Source organism: Balaenoptera acutorostrata, chromosome 1 (assembly GCF_949987535.1).
Source record: "Balaenoptera acutorostrata chromosome 1, mBalAcu1.1, whole genome shotgun sequence".
NCBI classification, from domain to species: domain Eukaryota; kingdom Metazoa; phylum Chordata; class Mammalia; order Artiodactyla; family Balaenopteridae; genus Balaenoptera; species Balaenoptera acutorostrata.
In genome coordinates this window covers 56631393-56648808 of record NC_080064.1, presented here as the reverse complement: position 1 = coordinate 56648808, position 17416 = coordinate 56631393, and positions in this window count along the sequence as shown.

Sequence of the window (17416 nt, the reverse complement as noted above, 5' to 3'; positions counted from 1 at the left end):
CCCAGCTCAGGCAGCCTTAACTTTTTCTAAACCATGCCCCTGGCCTAGCATGACATGGCACATAAGCACATTTTTTTCTTTCCAGAAACCTTTTCTCCAGCTACTGAAAACGACACAGGAAAGGCCAACATTCTCCCTGAGTTTATTTAAAATATTCTGATTACACAGACACAGGTTTTATTTGTCCATGAGAGCTTGGCTTAGAAACAGCAGTAGACAGGCACTCTTTGCATTTACCAGAGCCATGCAAATCTGTTTTCCTCCCCGCTAAGGTTGTTTAATCAAAATTTAAACATCAAAACCGCAGAGATCGCTATGTGGATGTGAATGATCCAGAGCCTATTAGACGTTAATCTACCGACACCAGCTACCCCAGACCCTTTTAAAGCCTCAGTTATAGAAAGTGAGATTGCTTAAGAGCCGTCATTACAAGCAGCGTGATAGATTAAAATACCAGCCTTCCTACCGGCATCAGGCTGTGTGTGGTTTTGATTTGTTTGGTTGGTTGCTTTTTGTTTGTTTTTAATATGGAATAAACATCACTGTCCATTACAAGATGAGAATCTTATAACATGCCAGAGAGTGTGGCTGAGGACTGGGCTGGTGAAGGCCAAGCGGGCGGCCCTGCATGCAGTTAGGAAAAGGCTTGGGGCCTGGGCGGTCTCACCGATGACGAGAACCACCCAGCTCGGGTGTTGCGGAGGGTCGGTGGGCGTGAGCAACCTGCTCCGGCGCTGTGTGCCAGCCTCCAACCGGTGCCCAAGGGCAAAGTGCTGGGGCCTCCTTAAAGCAGAGCGCGCTGGGAGGAGAGGAAGGGGTGGAAATTGCTGCAGAGAGGCTTGAGGTAAGATCAGCGAACGCCTGCTGGGGAAAAGGGGGGCGGGCAAACCCTAAAATTAGCTGTGGGGAGGCAGGGGCTGGGCCAGGCTACGCGGAGATGGCTCGGCGGCTGCCCCGGAGCTTTCCCGGGAGCCCAGCCGCCCTGCGCCTTCCTCCTGCGGCAGGACCAGGAGCAGCACCTACGCAACACCAAGGAAGGGCTCCTTCCTGGAAACAGGATTGGGGAGCGCGTGTAGCCTCCCGAGCCTTGGGATCTATCGCTCCTCCCCCATTTGCGGCAGAAAATGTTAAGGACCCTCGGAATTTGAAACCCCAGAATCCTCCAGAATCCTTGTTGTTGAACTGAATATTTATTTGGCTGGCTCATTTTAGAGACCTGTCCTTTCCTGAGTTTTCATTTAAATCTGTTTCTCTCCTCCCCCATGCCTCAAGCGGAATTGGCAGGGGGCGCCGGGGCGGGGAGGCGGGGAGGGAGTGCGAAGGGGGGTTGTTACCAGGGATCTAGGGGATGGAGGCTAGCAGAGTGGGGGGAGTTTGCATCTGAATATCTCTCTGCAAGATAAACACTTCTGAAGGTCAGTGACGGCTCCCCATTGGATCCTCCCGAAAAGGTGAATGTTCATTAAAGGCTTCTCCGTCTACATTTTTCTTAAGAACCCAAACTGTAAAAGTCCAAAGTATTTCAGATATTGCAATTGCAATAATGCACTGGAAACCTATATATTAATTAAGTATTCTGAACACTTCCAAAATAAAAGGTAACTATTATAAGGAAACCTGTGAAATGTAAATATGTGTTACTCAGCCAAGATTAAATGAAGAATGCAAAAATGTTATATTTAGTAGCATAAAAATGGAAAACTGAATGACAATATTTGGAAACCAGAAATCAGTTATTTTTAAAAGTCATGCTTATTATTATATACTAGAATTTTAAAATAATATATGCACACTAATTTTAAATCAGCCATTTAATATACACTAAACATGTCCATGGAGTGACATCTTATCCCTAGCCTCTTTTACCTCCCCGCTGCAGTCGGCCCCTTACCTTTATTTTCAGAATCTTTCATTCTCTCCTTCCTCCCTCTGCTGCAGAGGAGCAGGAAAGTCCGGCTGGTTCTGCAACCCCGACTTTGGATTTGTCATTCAGACCGTCAGCGGTCTTGGGGGAGAAATCCCTCAGCCGAGGGGCACCGGTCTCTGATAATTGCATGCAAGTCAGTGTGCAGGGTTATAATTTTGCTTATGCTGGAGCAGAAGGGATGGGGATGAAGACAGACGTAAACACAAATTCCAAAACATGGCATGGAACTGGATCTGGAGCCTAGGCTTGCCTTTCCTTGCAGTAGGTTAGGGCATCAACTGTTTAGTGCCTCCTTGTCTCTGGAGAGATTTGATTCAAGTTGAAAGAGGACCACGTGTGCCGTGCACCAAGCTTATTCTCAAATGGAGACCTTCACTTTGGAGGGGGATTAAGAGCCCTGTGCTTGTTTCCTCTTACATATTCATTCATTCAGCAAACACTTCTTTTACCTCTCTGTGGACCAGGCTCTATGCTAAGTACTGCGGACAGAACAGTGACGGGAACCAGCCCCAGTCCTCAAGCCACTCACCAGCTGTTACAATGCAGAGGCATACAGTGCCATCCAATGACCTATGTCTGCTGCATGGACCTGGCTTATTGAACCCATTTCACGCAGGTGTAAGTTGGTACGCAAGGCTTTAGTGATTGGTTTTAAGCCACTGGATGGCTGAGACAGAAATGGATCTGTGGAAGCCAGACCAAACCCCCTCTCTGTTAGACAGCAAGGAGTACTCAAGCAAATCTTTCAATCATCCAATGCAAGCTTACTTTCAATCATTACATAGCTCAGATTCATTCCTTCATTCATTCACTCAACAACGGTTATCTGTGCCAGGCACAACTCCACCTGTTAGCGATTCAAGAGTGCAGGAAACAGACCAAGTCCCTGCTCTCGTGGCTATCACATTTGGGTGGGAGGATTCAGACAGGCCATAAACAAACAAATATAAACATGTAATAAATGGCAGTAAATGCTGTAAAGAAAAATGAAGCATGATAATGAGGCAACAGAGCTGCCGTTTTAGGTAGCGTGGCCAGGGGAGGTGCCATTGAACTTATTTTACGGAAAATGAATCAGTCATCACAGTCCCTTCCAGACACCTTCACTTGGAAATTGTTTTTTGAGTTCCGAACCCTCACAGCCTCCTCTGCTCCAAGCGCACTCACTGATGGGTAGTGCTTATTCCCCATTATACAGACTGGTAAACTGACATCCAGAATGATTAACGGACCCAATCCAGGACCTCACTCCCCTCCAAGTTGCAAGAAGAGCAACAAAAAGAAATGCACCAAACCTGTTGCGCTCATCCCCAGAAATTGCTGGGTTGAGTACAATACTGAAGAGGAAAGTTTGCCAGAGTAGGAGGTGAGATAAGAGGGTTGAAGACCTATCTCTACCACTATTACCTGAGTGGCGTAGAGCAGGTGATTCAACCTCTCTGGCACCAGTTTCCTCATCTGTAAAGTGGGGCTAATCATCCGTGCCCTGTGCATGTTCCAGGCTGTTCAGAAGATCAAAAGGGAGAATAGACGTGGTACTTTGCAAGCTAAGTTCTAGATAAGTGTAAAGTATAATTATCAACATACTTGGTGTATGGAAATATGTATGGAAATATGTTAATATAAATGTTTCAGACATTACAGGAAACTTCTAAAAATCTTATATGTTCTGGTATAATGTTATAAGTCATAATCCTAGTTATTACCTTAAAATGTATATCTCAGAAATAACTAATTTTCTTGTCAACTGCATTATTATGAACTTTCATCAAATCTTTAACCATGGTCATTTTTAAGTCTTTTGTCATTTACAGACAGTTCTGGGTGTACTCTGATGATTTTGCAAATATGTTCCTATAAAAGGGTTTCATCTTCAAGAAATTCATGGAAAAGACTCTGACAAGTACAGGTTTCTGGTAACTGACTGTACTGCTGAACTGAATGAATAAGCATTTTCAGAACTCTAATGAAAAACTGATGAACTCATAAAAGTGCTAACAAAAGATCAAGATGAAAAAAAAAAATTAATTACATGGGACTAAGTGAACTGATGAGGATGAGTATAATTTTTGTGACTTTCTGTCTGAATTAAAAAAAAAAATCCCACAAGGACTCAGAAGCAAAGAATATACAAATCAATTTTCACTGCAAAGTAAAGGAGCTGTTATAGTGGAGGATTACTGGACTGAATGTCAATATTATGACATAGTATGAGTGTGTTTCATGTTTAGTAATTGCAATCATTGTTGCTTTTGTTGTGGTCATCCATGTACAATGCTTGGTGTCAGTCTATTTATCTCTTGTAAAAATAAAATACAGTGTGTGTGTGTGGAAAAAAAAAAAAAAAAAAAACATACTTGGGCACATTAAGAGAACTCATTGCTAGTGTTTACCTGCTCATTACTGCAGCCCGAGAGTCAAATATAGCTATAGAGCGAAAGCTTGTCGTGGCCACTAGAGGTCCTGGAGTTGATTTCTAGCTGCCACAATTTAAAGACTCCCTGAAACTTTGGGGAAATTTTATTTCGTTTTTGTTCCCATCTTTCCTTGACAGTGGATAATATCCTTATGCTCATCCTTGACAATTTAAGGCCAATGAGGAAAATCTGCCTTCACTGGCCACCAAATGAGCCATGTTGGCCCATACACCACATCAAAGAAATGGGCATCTCCATCTCCAAGGACCAAGGCCAGGGCAGCCAAAACGTACCCAGTTAGGAGCACCTTTAGGGGCAGACAGGGTGAAGCAGGGGGTGATGAGAAGACACCATCCGTGTACTCTTGCATCCGATAAATATTCATTATGCCAGACACTGCTCTGAAGACTGAGAATGACACAGTGCTGGACAAAACATTCTGTCCTCAAAGAGCTTGTGGTCTCAGAACAAGAGGTTTCTACAGCGTATGCTGATTTACTGAGTTAGGCTGAGGACTGGGTCTGAATAGTAGGGCAAGGGCTGTAAAGCAGGAGAGACCAGGTTCAAACATGGGCTCTGCCATTTCCTGGCTCCTAGAGGAAGCTGGGATACGTTCCTGCACCTCTCTAAGTCTCCCTTTCCTGATCTGTAAGATGAAGGTACTAAAGGCACCTACCTCCTAGGGTAGGATGAGGCTCAAATGAGTTAATGCATGTAAAGTACACAGCACAAAGCCTGACACATAAAGGGAGGCCTCCATAAATGCTGTAAGACTAATGTTATCACCTACTGACCTGGATCAAGTGTACCCCTCTGCACCTCAGTTTCCTCATAAAATGCAGAAAATAATAACTAGTTTATATGGCATTTGTGAGAATTACATATCAGGAAGAAGATAAAGCCCTGGTGTAAAGGATTAGCTCACCCCCTGCCAGGCTCACTCAAGGCCCTTTTTATTTTTTATTTTTTTAATTTATTTATTAATTTATTTATTTTTGACTGTGTTGGGTCTTCGTTTCTGTGCGAGGGCTTTCTCTAGTTGCGGCAAGCGGGGGCCACTCTTCATCGCGGTGTGCGGGCCTCTCACTGTCGCGGCCTCTCCCGTTGCGGAGCACAGGCTCCAGATGCGCAGGCTCAGTAGTTGTGGCTCACGGGCCTAGTTGCTCCGCGCCATGTGGGATCTTCCCAGACCAGGGCTCGAACCCGTGTCCCCTGCATTGGCAGGCAGATTCTCAACCACTGCGCCACCAGGGAAGCCCCTCAAGGCCCTTTTTAATCAAGCAGGCTCCCCAGGAAAAAAGACAAAGTCTGGGAGGAGTGAGGAAGTGGGAGAGAGCCTGCCATTTATATTAACAAGGAAGCAATGTTTTTCCAAGAGTATGATCATTTCTAGGGTTACCTGCATTTTACTCAACACTGTATTTTGAAAAGTTTCAAAATACAAAAAGTTGGAAGAATTGCATGGCAAACATCTTCAAGTACATTTTGCTAAATTTGCTTTGTCACATAGATGTTCATCTTTCTATTCATCCTTAATAGGTTTTTTTTAAATTAAGTTGAAAGAGATTTGAAGTCCTCTTCAGATAAGAAGAGCCTTTATTTTCCCTCATGATACAAATTTTACAGAAGCCTTACACTGCCTGATTCTGTGGCCATTCCAAGCAGGGTCAGGTGAATTCTTAGAAGCCTTGTCTTGCCCACAGTAAACCTCAAGGCCACACCCAGTTGAGGGACAAGGATGGACTCAAGCCTTGGAGCCTTCCAGAACAAGGCACTGCCTCATGCTTCCAATAAACTGGTACCAACAACCATTATAAACATCCATTCATGGAACGATGGTCCATCTCAATAACCGGGTTCGGGGAAAGCTTCAGGCAGGCTCCACTGGCCACAAGTCCCTTCACAGCTCTGCACAGTCCTTGTCTTGTTGGATGCCACTTCTGAGTCATTAGACCAGTGAGTCATGCCCAGCGAGGGAGGCCATCTTGAGAGCAAAACCAAAGAGAATTTTCAAGAACAATGAGTGACACCCTGAATTGAAAGAGAATAAGGCTCTTCATTGTCCTAGCAAAACAAAAATGAAAGAAAAAAACGCTGCTGTTAACACTGTGGGTTCAACTTCCCAGCTGTAAATTTTACTCCGAAGAAAAACTCAGCAAAAAAAGCTTTTATATTCCCTTGGAAATTTGAGAGCAAAAGAGACTGGGAGGATATTTCTCAAATTGGGCAGACCTAATGATCTTTCGGTAACTTGCCTGGACCCTCTGTTCTGGATTAGTCATTCATTTCCAAAACATGCCAGGGTGGGGTGACAGGAGAATGACTTCACCTGCACCACCACATTCGGTCTTCCCCCAGCCATGCCTGTCTGGTTTGCTCAGGGCATCCAATTGGCCGTAAGCGAGATGGACTGGAGTGAGAAAACTGCTGACTGGGGGCTGGGGAGGGGATGGGGGTTTGTGATTCGGGTCACCGCAGAGAAGGGCAGCATGACTATAAGAAAAGCTGGGTGTGCTCCGATGAAGCCAAGCCACAAGGCAAGGGGAAGAGCATTAATATGTGGAGTACCCACTGTGTGCCAGGCAATCTTCTTACTATCATCACCATACTTTTAAAGAGAACTTATTTGCCAAGCATGGCCTTTAAAGCGAGGACTTTCAGAGCACACTGCCTGGGTTTGGATCCCAGCTTACTAGTTGCGTAACTTTGGAAATGTTACTTATCCTTTTTGTGTTTCGGTTTTCTCATTCATAAAATAGACACTGTAAAACAGGGTTATTGTAAGAATTAAATAAAATTAAAATATTCACAGGTTTAGGACCACGGCTGGTACACAGTAAGCAATGCGTGCACGTTAACGCTTGCCAGTCCGTCTTTTTTTTTTTTTCGCCATGTATTTCCTCTTTAGGTCTTTTTTTTTTTTTTTTTTTTGGCTGTGTTGGGTCTTCGTTTCTGTGCGAGGGCTTTCTCTAGTTGCGGTGAGCAGGGGACACTCTTCATCGCGGTGCGCAGGCCTCTCACTGTTGCGGCCTCTCTTGTTGCGGAGCACAGGCTCCAGACGCGCAGGCTCAGTAGTTGTGGCTCACGGGCCTAGTTGCTCCACCAGTCTGTCTTTTTTCGATGAGAAAAATGAGGCAGAAAGAAGAAAGGAGACTTGCCAAAGGACACATAGCAAAAAAGTAGCAGAGCCAGGATATTGCCTGTCATTTACTTCCCACAACACCCCTGTGAGGGAAGTGACATCATCTTCCTTCTACTGATGAGAGCTTGGAAGTCCAAGAGCTCAGGAAGCTGCTCATCGCACAAGCTGGCAAATGGGAGAGTTAAGACTGAAAAACCCACACTCACTGTCTTTAAAGCCTTTGCACATCCCACTAGGCCAACGGTTCTCAAAGGTTAGCACACACCAGAATTACGGCAGGGCTTGGTAAAGCACAGGTTGCTGGGTCCCACCTCCAGAGTCTCTACTTTGGTAGCTCTGAGGTGGGAGCCAAGAATCTGCATTTCTAGCAAGTTCCAGGAGACATTGTTGCTGCTGGTCTGGAGACAACCCTTGGAGAACTACTACTCTGCAATCAGGCACCTGTATGCAGAACAGAGGGTAGGAGAAGGTATGGGGCCTAAAGGGTATAGGTCCCACTCCGGCAAAGGGTTGGTTACTTCACAGAGCCTAGCAAATATATTTTGCATTTATATGGTCCTTTAACAGTTATGATATCATTTGATCTTTCCAATATCCCTAGGTAGTGATCATTATCTCCATTCAATGCGATTTGTTTTTAGGGACATCTGGCCAGAAAATGGCAATGAGAGAATAAACCACAGGTCACCTGACAAGTGTTCTGTCCTTTCCTCCAGGCAACTAGTCTTGGAAAGCACTACCTGCGGATGGAGACTGACTCCAGGTCCAAGCTGCGTCTTCCCAGGGAATAACTGCAGTTCAGGAAAGGGCACTTCGGCCCACCAGGGTTTGCAGGAGGCAATTTCTGGGGGGAAGAGCTCAGGACTGGTTTTCTACCGTCATTTCAAGGACTAGGAAAGCCTACTGCTCACAAAATACTTCCACCAACTATCCGCTCCCTTCTCTATAACCTAAAGCTTTGATATTTGATGTAAATCTGGTTCTCTGCAAAAGCTGGAAGCAATTTAGGGGGTTAATTTCTACTGGACACAGCTTGTTCATTTAGAACAGCTTGCATGGTTAGTAGATTTTTTAAAGTTGCTTGGACATATAAGCCAGTAAATCATTGGTATCCAGAATATTTCAAGAACTACTATGAGCAGATTAAAAAAAAAACATGAACCACCAAGAAAAAAAAATGGGAAAAGACATAAACAGGCGTTCACACATGTCTTGGTCACACACGGCCAATATTCATGTGAAAAGATCTCCAGCTTCATTATTCGTCAGGGAAATTCAATATAAAAGCACCCATGCAGTACCACTTCAAAAAAGTCTGACAGTACTGAGTATTAGCAAGGAAGTAAGGAATCAATATATACATCCCAGAGGATTCATTCATTACTTAACCATTCATTCATTATTATCCAATAAATAAATAAACATATTTATTGAATGTCTCCTCTATTCAGATACAATATTAAGCTGAACAGATGCCAGGGGTCCCCAGAAGCTATGCTACTTCTCATCTGCAGCCTCCTGCTGAAAAAAAAAGGAAGGGAGGGAAGAAAGAAGGATACTGATGTAGAAGGCCTTCTGGTTGGTCCAGAAGGGATTGCGGCCCCTGAGGAGCTTCCAGCCATGTTTTATTCCCACCACTCATTGAACTTTCCATATTTGGGGTGTGATCATATGGTGCAATATCTGGACTAATATTAATAAAAATAACAACCACCACCTTGTGAGCTACTATGTACCAAGCACTTTATATACAATAACCCATGTAATCATCACAGGAACATTATAACATAGGAATATCATCCTTATTTTACATATGATAGACAACCGAGTTTTAGAAAGATTTAGCACCCTGCCCAAGATCACACAGCTTATTAGTGTGCCACTCATTAGTGGCAGATTCAAATCATCGTCTGTCTGGCACCAAAGCATATGATTGTAGATGCCCCAAGTGATGTTGACATCATCATGAGAAATTAAGGCCACCTTTAAGAAAAATTAAATAAAATTGGGATATGGATTTCATTCACTGCACAATATTTATTAATTTTACTTCTTCCATCCATGAGTATAGATACTGGAACATGTTTATTTTGTGCCGATGTGGCAGAAAGGAAGCTGTGTGGGTAGTCGGGCCTGAATTGGCCACACACCAGTCCTATGACCTCTTGCAAGTTACTCTGTCTCTTGCTTCACTTTCCTCATCTATAAAATGGGGGAAATAAATACCATCTGTCCTCCCTCCTTCCAAGGTTTGTTAAGATCTAAACAAGACCTTATAGTTGACCTACTCCATAAACTGTAAAGTATCATGTAACATAAGACATTATAATGGCCTCATCTCCAGGTTGTAGGGGGGAAGGGGAAGTAGGGAAATACAGTGATCTGCCAAGATCCTACCTAAGAAAAGAGAGGTGTGGCGTGGCAATGGGCCCCAGGTAAGCCATGGGTGAACTCTACGATGGGAACAAAGAAAAGAGGAGAGGATGGTTGTGTACACAGTACACACCTGGGTTTAAAATTTATAAAAGTAGAAAACTTATTCTAACCCAATTTACTGCAGTGGGAATATCCATTTATTCCTCTTTTGTAAAACATTCACACAACACCTGGAATAACACTATGCATATAAGTATCACTCAAGGAATACTTGTTGCAATTACCAATCTATTCAACTACTCAGGCAAGCTAAAGAAAAGGGGTGGTCAGCCTTTAGACCTACTAAGTTTCCGCAACAGTCCTTGATGCAGTGTGGAAGGAATTTAATTGGCGCATTCACTAAAAGTAATAACACATCCTTTGAAAGCCGGCAAGATGACAATGCCAAGCCACAGAGCCTCCCTAACCATCAACAATAGAAAAGCTTGTTTCTAACACAATTATTTGTGTTGTTTCTAACACAAATATTTGAAAGATAATTATTTTTGCTCTTTGTCAAATTTCTTTTTAGAATGCTTACTGTGTGCCAGCACTTTACAATTATTAACTCATTAATTCATTTAATCTTCAAAACAACCCTAGGGTGGAGATGGGGGTGACGCTAATATCAATGACATGGCCCTGTTGCAGTCTAGCTTCTGCCCTGGCTCAGGTCGGCCATTTTAGAACTCAAGGCATGCCAGCCTCGGAAGAACCCTCAGATGATGGAAACAGATGAAAAGGACAAGATAGGACACACAGACAGACAGACACACAGACACACACAAACAAACACAAGCAGACAGGTATCTACAAAGTACCCAGCTCTGACTTAGCCTGGTGGGGGATGCAAAGGTGAAGTGGATGAGAACTTGCCCACATGGAATCTGTAATAGCAGATGAACAGTGACAAATGCCCTATGGATGATGAAATACCAGCAGAGAGGTTACAGGTGGCACATACCCCAGGAAAGGCTTCACAGAGGAGATGCATTTGTGCCAGTCCTAACGGACGGGTAGGCATTGGCCAGGCTGAGAGACCAAGGCATGGCCACTGCAGATAGGGAGAAGGCAATGAGCCAGCAGACCGTGTCATGTCCCTGTGCTCAGAGCATGTTAGTGGCTTCCCAGCTCGCTTGGAATAAAATCCAAACTCCTCATCGTATACTACCCAGACCCTGACCCAGGCCCTGCCTGCCTCACTTTCCCCTTGCTTAGCTCAGGCACACTGAGAACCTTTCCACCTGCTATTGCCTCTGGCAGGAAGCTCTCCCCCGGCTCCAGGCTGGAGTAACTGCGAATCAGTCTTCAGGCTCAGCTGTAATTGCATGGCCGCAGAGATGCCTTCCCTGTCCACCGCCCCCCAAGTAAGCTAGGGCCCCCTCTACCTTTTTTCCTCTCCCAGCAGACGATTTGATTCCTTCCAGGCACACACAGCAATCTGCAATGGAGATTTTTACCTATTTGACGTGTGTAACGTCTGTTTCCCCCTTTAGAAGTAGTTCCATGAGCTGCGGCCTTGCCTATCTCGTTCACTCCTGGGCCCTGACACACAGGGGAGCTCGATAAAAATTATGGAATGAATGAATGCAGAGTCTGTGATTGAATAAATGTGAGTTAAGGCCCTGGTGAGGATAGGGTGGAATGTGTTTGGGAATTAGTTAATTGTGACTAGAGCTTACAAGATAACAGATGGGTTGGAAAGGGGGTGGGTCCAGATGGGGAGGACCTCCAACGCAGACTTGGGTGCGGATTAAATCCCCCAACGGGTACTGCATTGCAGGTGCCGGCCAGGTTTTGGGGGGAGGGGGTTGCAAACTGTTTTCCCGAGGCACCACGGATTCCCTCTGTCCAGAGCCAAACGGACAGACAGGGACTTGTGCGGGAAATAAACAAGCTGCAACCACCTGGGCCTAGGGGAGATGCTTAAAGGGTGGAGGGGGAGAAGGGACTGTCGTCGAGCGGCCCCGACGGAGCCTGGGGACTGGTGTAGTCCCCGCGGCCGAGGGTCAGGGAGGAGGGTCGCCCAGGCAGGGCCAGGCGTCCAGGCGGCGCGGCCCCCGCCCGCGGGCCCCGGGGGCCGAGAACCCAGCGGGAGATGCCGCCTACGGCAGCGGCCGGAGCCACCGCGGCCCCCCTTCAGCAGGAGGCCGGCGCCCGCCGCTCATGGTAACAGGTCCCGCGGCCGCGCCCACACTCACCCTGCGCCGCCTTGGAAGCCGAGCGCGTCCGCCACAGCCGCCGGGTTGCCTTCCACGGCCGCAGCGAAGAAAACAGCCTCCGGCTCTTCTTGCCGCTCTTCTCAGTTGCTCCCATCTGTGCGCCCGCGCCCCTCCCCCGCCGCCCGCCGCCGTCCGAGGATCGCCTCCCGCTTCCCCGGCCGCCGCGCTTCTGCCAGGTGCCAGGCAGTCGCCGGGGAGGACGCGGCCGCGGGGGGAGGAGCTTGCGGCCGGATGCGGGGCGGGGAGGGTGGGGACCTCGCTCGCGCTGAGCCTGCGGATGCGGCCGACCGAGGCGGGGACGCTGCAGGGATGCGCCAGCCGGGGGAGCGCTCAGCCCCTGGCAGCTCACAGGTGAATGCTTTAGTCTTTCACCCTTCGTTCCGGAGATGTCGACGGAGTGCCCAACTACTGCTAGGCATCATTAATTAACACAAACCCCCCTGGGATGTGCACTGATTTTTATCCCCAAATTACAAATGATAAAATTGAAGCTCCGGAACGTGAAGTAATCTGCCCAGAGATCACACAGCCGCTGAATTATGCCGATACCCAAGTCCTGGGCTCTAGCTATATTTTTTTCATCTCTTTCTACTGCCTCAGAATGGTTGGATTTTTTTTGAAGTCTGATAGATATTCCTGTTTTCCTCATGCAACAGATTAAGAATCACCTTTTTTTTTTAATTTATTTTTGGCTGCATTGGGTCTTCGTTGCTGCGCTGGGGCTTCCTCTAGTTGCTTCGAGGGGGGCCACTCTTCATTGTGGTACGCGGGCTTCTCATTGCGGTGGCTTCTCTTGTTGTGGCGCACGGGCTCCAGTAGTTGTGGCTCACGGGCTTCGTTGCTCTGCTGCATGTGGGATCTTCCCAGACCAGGGCTCGAACCCGTGTTCCCTGCATTGGCAGGCGGATTCTTAACCACTGCGCCACCAGGGAAGCCCTTCTTCTTTTTTTTTTTTTTTTTTTTTTTAAGAACCTATTCTATGTGCAGGCACTTTTACACATATGCCATGAAACCTCACAGCACCCCTGTGGGGTAGGAGGCGTTTCCCATTCGCCAGATGAGGAAACAAATGTCAGAGCTGAGGTGGCCCAGCCCCCACCACTTTGTCTCTGTCGTGATTTTGCCTGTAGTTGAGAGTCGGAGAGGAAGAGCAAAACCACGATCCCTTGACACTGCCTGACTGCAATAATAATAGCTAACATTTATGGAGTGCCTCTCATGTACCGGATTTTACATACATTACCTTATTTAACTCTCCCAATGATACTCATGGGAGAGAAATTATTAATATCCTCACTTAACAGATGGGGGAAACTGAGAATCAGAGAGGTCAGGTTACATACATAAACCCATATAAAGCTTATATGTTAGGTTGAATCATGAAACTACCATTTTTGTAGGTTCAAACAAAAGGCTCAATTCATCATATGACAGTTTCACCAGATGATCAAAATTTAAATCACCAATGGAGGGAGATGATAATCCAGTGCCTCCAGATGATACACTGAGAAAGACACATCACCTTTGTAATATTCTGGCCAAGAATGCACAACCTGAATCTAATCATGGAGAAATATAAGTTAAACCCCAAATGAGGACTTTACTATGAAAACTGGGGTATGGGGGAGGGGGCGTCAGGGCAGGGATGTTATATTCGTTAAAAATGTCAATGATATAAAAGATGAAGAGGGACTTCCCTGGTGGTGCAGAGGTTAAGAATCCGCCTGCCAATGCAGGGGACACGGGTTCAATTCCTGGTCCAGGAAGATCCCACGTGCCGTGGAGCAACTAAGCCCGTGTGCCACAACTACTGAGCCTGCACTCTAGAGCCCACGTGCCACAACTACTGAAGCCCGTGCACCTAGAGCCCGTGCTCCGGCAACAAGAGAAGCCACTGCAATGAGAAGTCTGGGCACAATGAAGAGTAGCCCCTGCTCGCCACAACTAGAGAAAAGCCCGCGCGCAGCAACAAAGACCCAACACAGCCAAAAATAAAAAATAATTAATTTTTTTAAAAGATGAAGAAAGGCTGTGGAGGTGTTCTAGACTAAAGAAGGCTAAAGAGATATGACAACTAACAGTAATACCTGACTCTAGAATGGACTGTGTTGGAGTTTTGAAAAACGACCCTAAGGGACATTACTAGGTCAATTTAAATATATATATATGATTAAATAAGTGTCAGTGATAAACTGTTGAAGTTGATAACTATACTGTGGTTATGTAAGAAAATATCCCTATTTTTAGAAAATACACACCAAGGTACTTAGGAGTAAAGGGTCATGATGCATTTAATTTACCTTCAAATGGTTTACAAAAGAAGTTTCATATATATGTTTGGGGAGAGGGGGAAGCAAATGATAAAGCAAATACAGCAAAATCATAGTAATAGGTGAATCTGGTCAAAGAATATATGGGTGTGTTTTGTACTATTCTTATTCTTGCAACTTTTCTGTAAGTTTTCAATTTACTCCCAACTGAAAAGGCTATAAAAAACCTTTACGTTTCATAGAAAAAAGAAAATAAAGTGGGAAGACTGTACCTGATATTAAGGCCTACTATACAGCTACAGTTATCAAAACAGTGTGGTCTTGGCAGAGGGATAGATGCATAGATTAATAAATAACCCAGAAACAGACCTGCACACATATACCCAACTGATTTTTGACAAAGGTGCAAAAGCAGTTCAATGGAGGAAAGACAGCTGTTTCAACAAATGATGCTGAAGCAATTGGCCATGCATTGGCAAAAAAAAAATTAACCTTGACTTAAACCTCACACCTTATACAAAAACTTAGAAAAATGGATTATGTTATTTTATTCTATGTTATTCTACAGAAAATAATAAGAGAAAATCATCTAGGATCTGGAGCTATGCAAAGAGTTGTCACCAAAAGCATGATCCAGAAGAGAAAAAAGTTGGTAAATTGGACTTTATCAAAATTAAATACTTTTGCTCTGTGAAAGACCCTTTTAAGAGGAAAATACAAGCTACAAAATGGGCAAAAATACTTATCTGACAAAGGACTAGTATTTATAATATATAAAGAATTCTTAAAACTCAACATTAAAAAAATCCAATTAGAAAATGTGCAAAAGACATGAGCAGATATTTCACTAAAGAGGATGGACATACAGATATCAAATAAGCACATGAAAAGATATTCAGCATCATTAGCTATTAAGGAAATACAAATTAAAACCACAATGAGATATCACTGCATACCTCAGAATGGCTAACATGAAAAATAGTGACAACACCAAATGCTGGTGAGAATGCAGAGGGAAAAACTGGATCATTTACACATTGCTGGTAGGAATGTAAATGGTACAGCCACTTTGGAAAAGAGTTTAGCAGTTTCTTATAAAACTAAACACAACTACCATAAGACCCAACAATGGCACTCTTGGGTACTTATCCCAGAAAAAAATGAAAACTTATGTTCACACAAAAACCTATACAGCAATGTTTATAGTAGCTTTATTTGTAATAGCCCCAAACTGGAAACAACCCTTGGTATAAACAAGCCTTGGTATATCCCTACCATGGAATACTAAGCAATAAAAAGTAACAAAGCTATTGCTACAGGCAACAAACTATATGAATCTCCAGGGAATTATGTTGAGTGAAAAAAGCCAATCCCAAAAGTTACATACTATATGATTCCATTTATATAGTATTCTTGAAATGGCAAAAATTATATAAATCAAAAACAGGTAGTGGGACTTCCCTGGTGGTCCAGTGGATAAGAATCCACCTTCGAATGCAGGGGACGCGGGTTTGATCCCTGGCGGGAAAACTAAGATCTCACATGCCGTGGGGCAACTAAGCCCATGCGTCGCAAGTACTAAGCCCGTGCACACTGGAACCCGTGCACCACAACTAGAGAGAAACCCATGCACCACAATGAAGATTCCGTGTGCCGCAGCTAAGGCCCGACGCAGCCAAATAAATAAAAAATAACTAAATAGACTTATTAAAAAAAAGACAGATAGTGGTTGCCAGGGAGGAGGGAGATGAGCATGGCTATAAAAGTACAACAGGAAAGGCCTGTGGTGATCGAACTGTTCTGTATCTTGTCTGTATCAATGTCTACATACTGGTTGTGATATTAGACTATAGTTTTGCACAATGTTCCCACTAGGGGGAATGTGTAAAGCTGTACATAGGATCTCTGTATTATTTTTTACAACTGCATGTGAATCTACAGTTATTTTAAAATTAACAGTTTAATTTTTAAAAAGTCACATGTCTGCAATTTCATATAGTTCACTCTAATATCTAAATCGTGCTTGAGCCAACATTCCACCAAGGCCCACGCCTTCATGGCTACACTCAGCATTCTTGTGACGGCTGGCTCACTGTGGGAGACCAAGGACCATCTGCCAGGTTCCAGGGCGGAGACATGGAGGACTCGGAAAGGTCACAGGAGCATGGAGACCCAGGTCAGCCAGGGAGTGCTAAACTACTCTCCTGTTTGGAATGAGTCCTTTGGGGGTCTAGATAAGTGACACTCTAAAAGTAATTATGGGCCAGACCTATTTTGTTCTTTCTCTAATCCAAGAAGAATAGGAAGATATAAATATGAAATAAAGAAGCGGGGGAGTGGGGGGCTTCCCTGGTGGCGCAGTGGTTGAGAATCTGCCTGCCAATGCAGGGGACACGGGCTCGAGCCCTGGTCTGGGAAGATCCCACATGCCGCGGAGCAACCAGGCCCGTGAGCCACAACCACTGAGCCTGCGCATCTGGAGCCTGTGCTCCGCAGCAAGAGAGGCCACGATAGTTAGAGGGCCGTGCACCACGATGAAGAGTGGCCCCCGCTTGCCACAACTAGAGAAAGCCCTCGCACAGAAACGAAGACCCAACACAGCCAAAAATAAATATATTAATAATAAAAAAAAGACTTAGATTCTAGTCCTGACTTTGCCTATTGTGACCTTTGATGAGTGACTGAACAGTATGTATGTGGGAGTTCTGAACTACTCGGGTTAATTCTTACAAAAAAAAAAAGGGGGGGAATGGGAGAGACCAGGAAGAGAGTGGAAATTGAGAGGTGTCCTCTCTATCAGCAATAAGCTGCATTTTCTTCTACACCAGCCTTCATTCTCCATGCCATCTAGACTAACGTCTAAAGAAATAGACCCTTAGAAGAAACAATCGAATTAACAAAGCTACTCAGAAATAGCAGCCACGTGCCAGCAACTCCTACCTTAGACAAGTGTTGCCCTCTGCTCCTGGGACTTCTTACTTGGCCTTGGGGTTAGGACACCTAAAATCGAATCCTGGTTACCA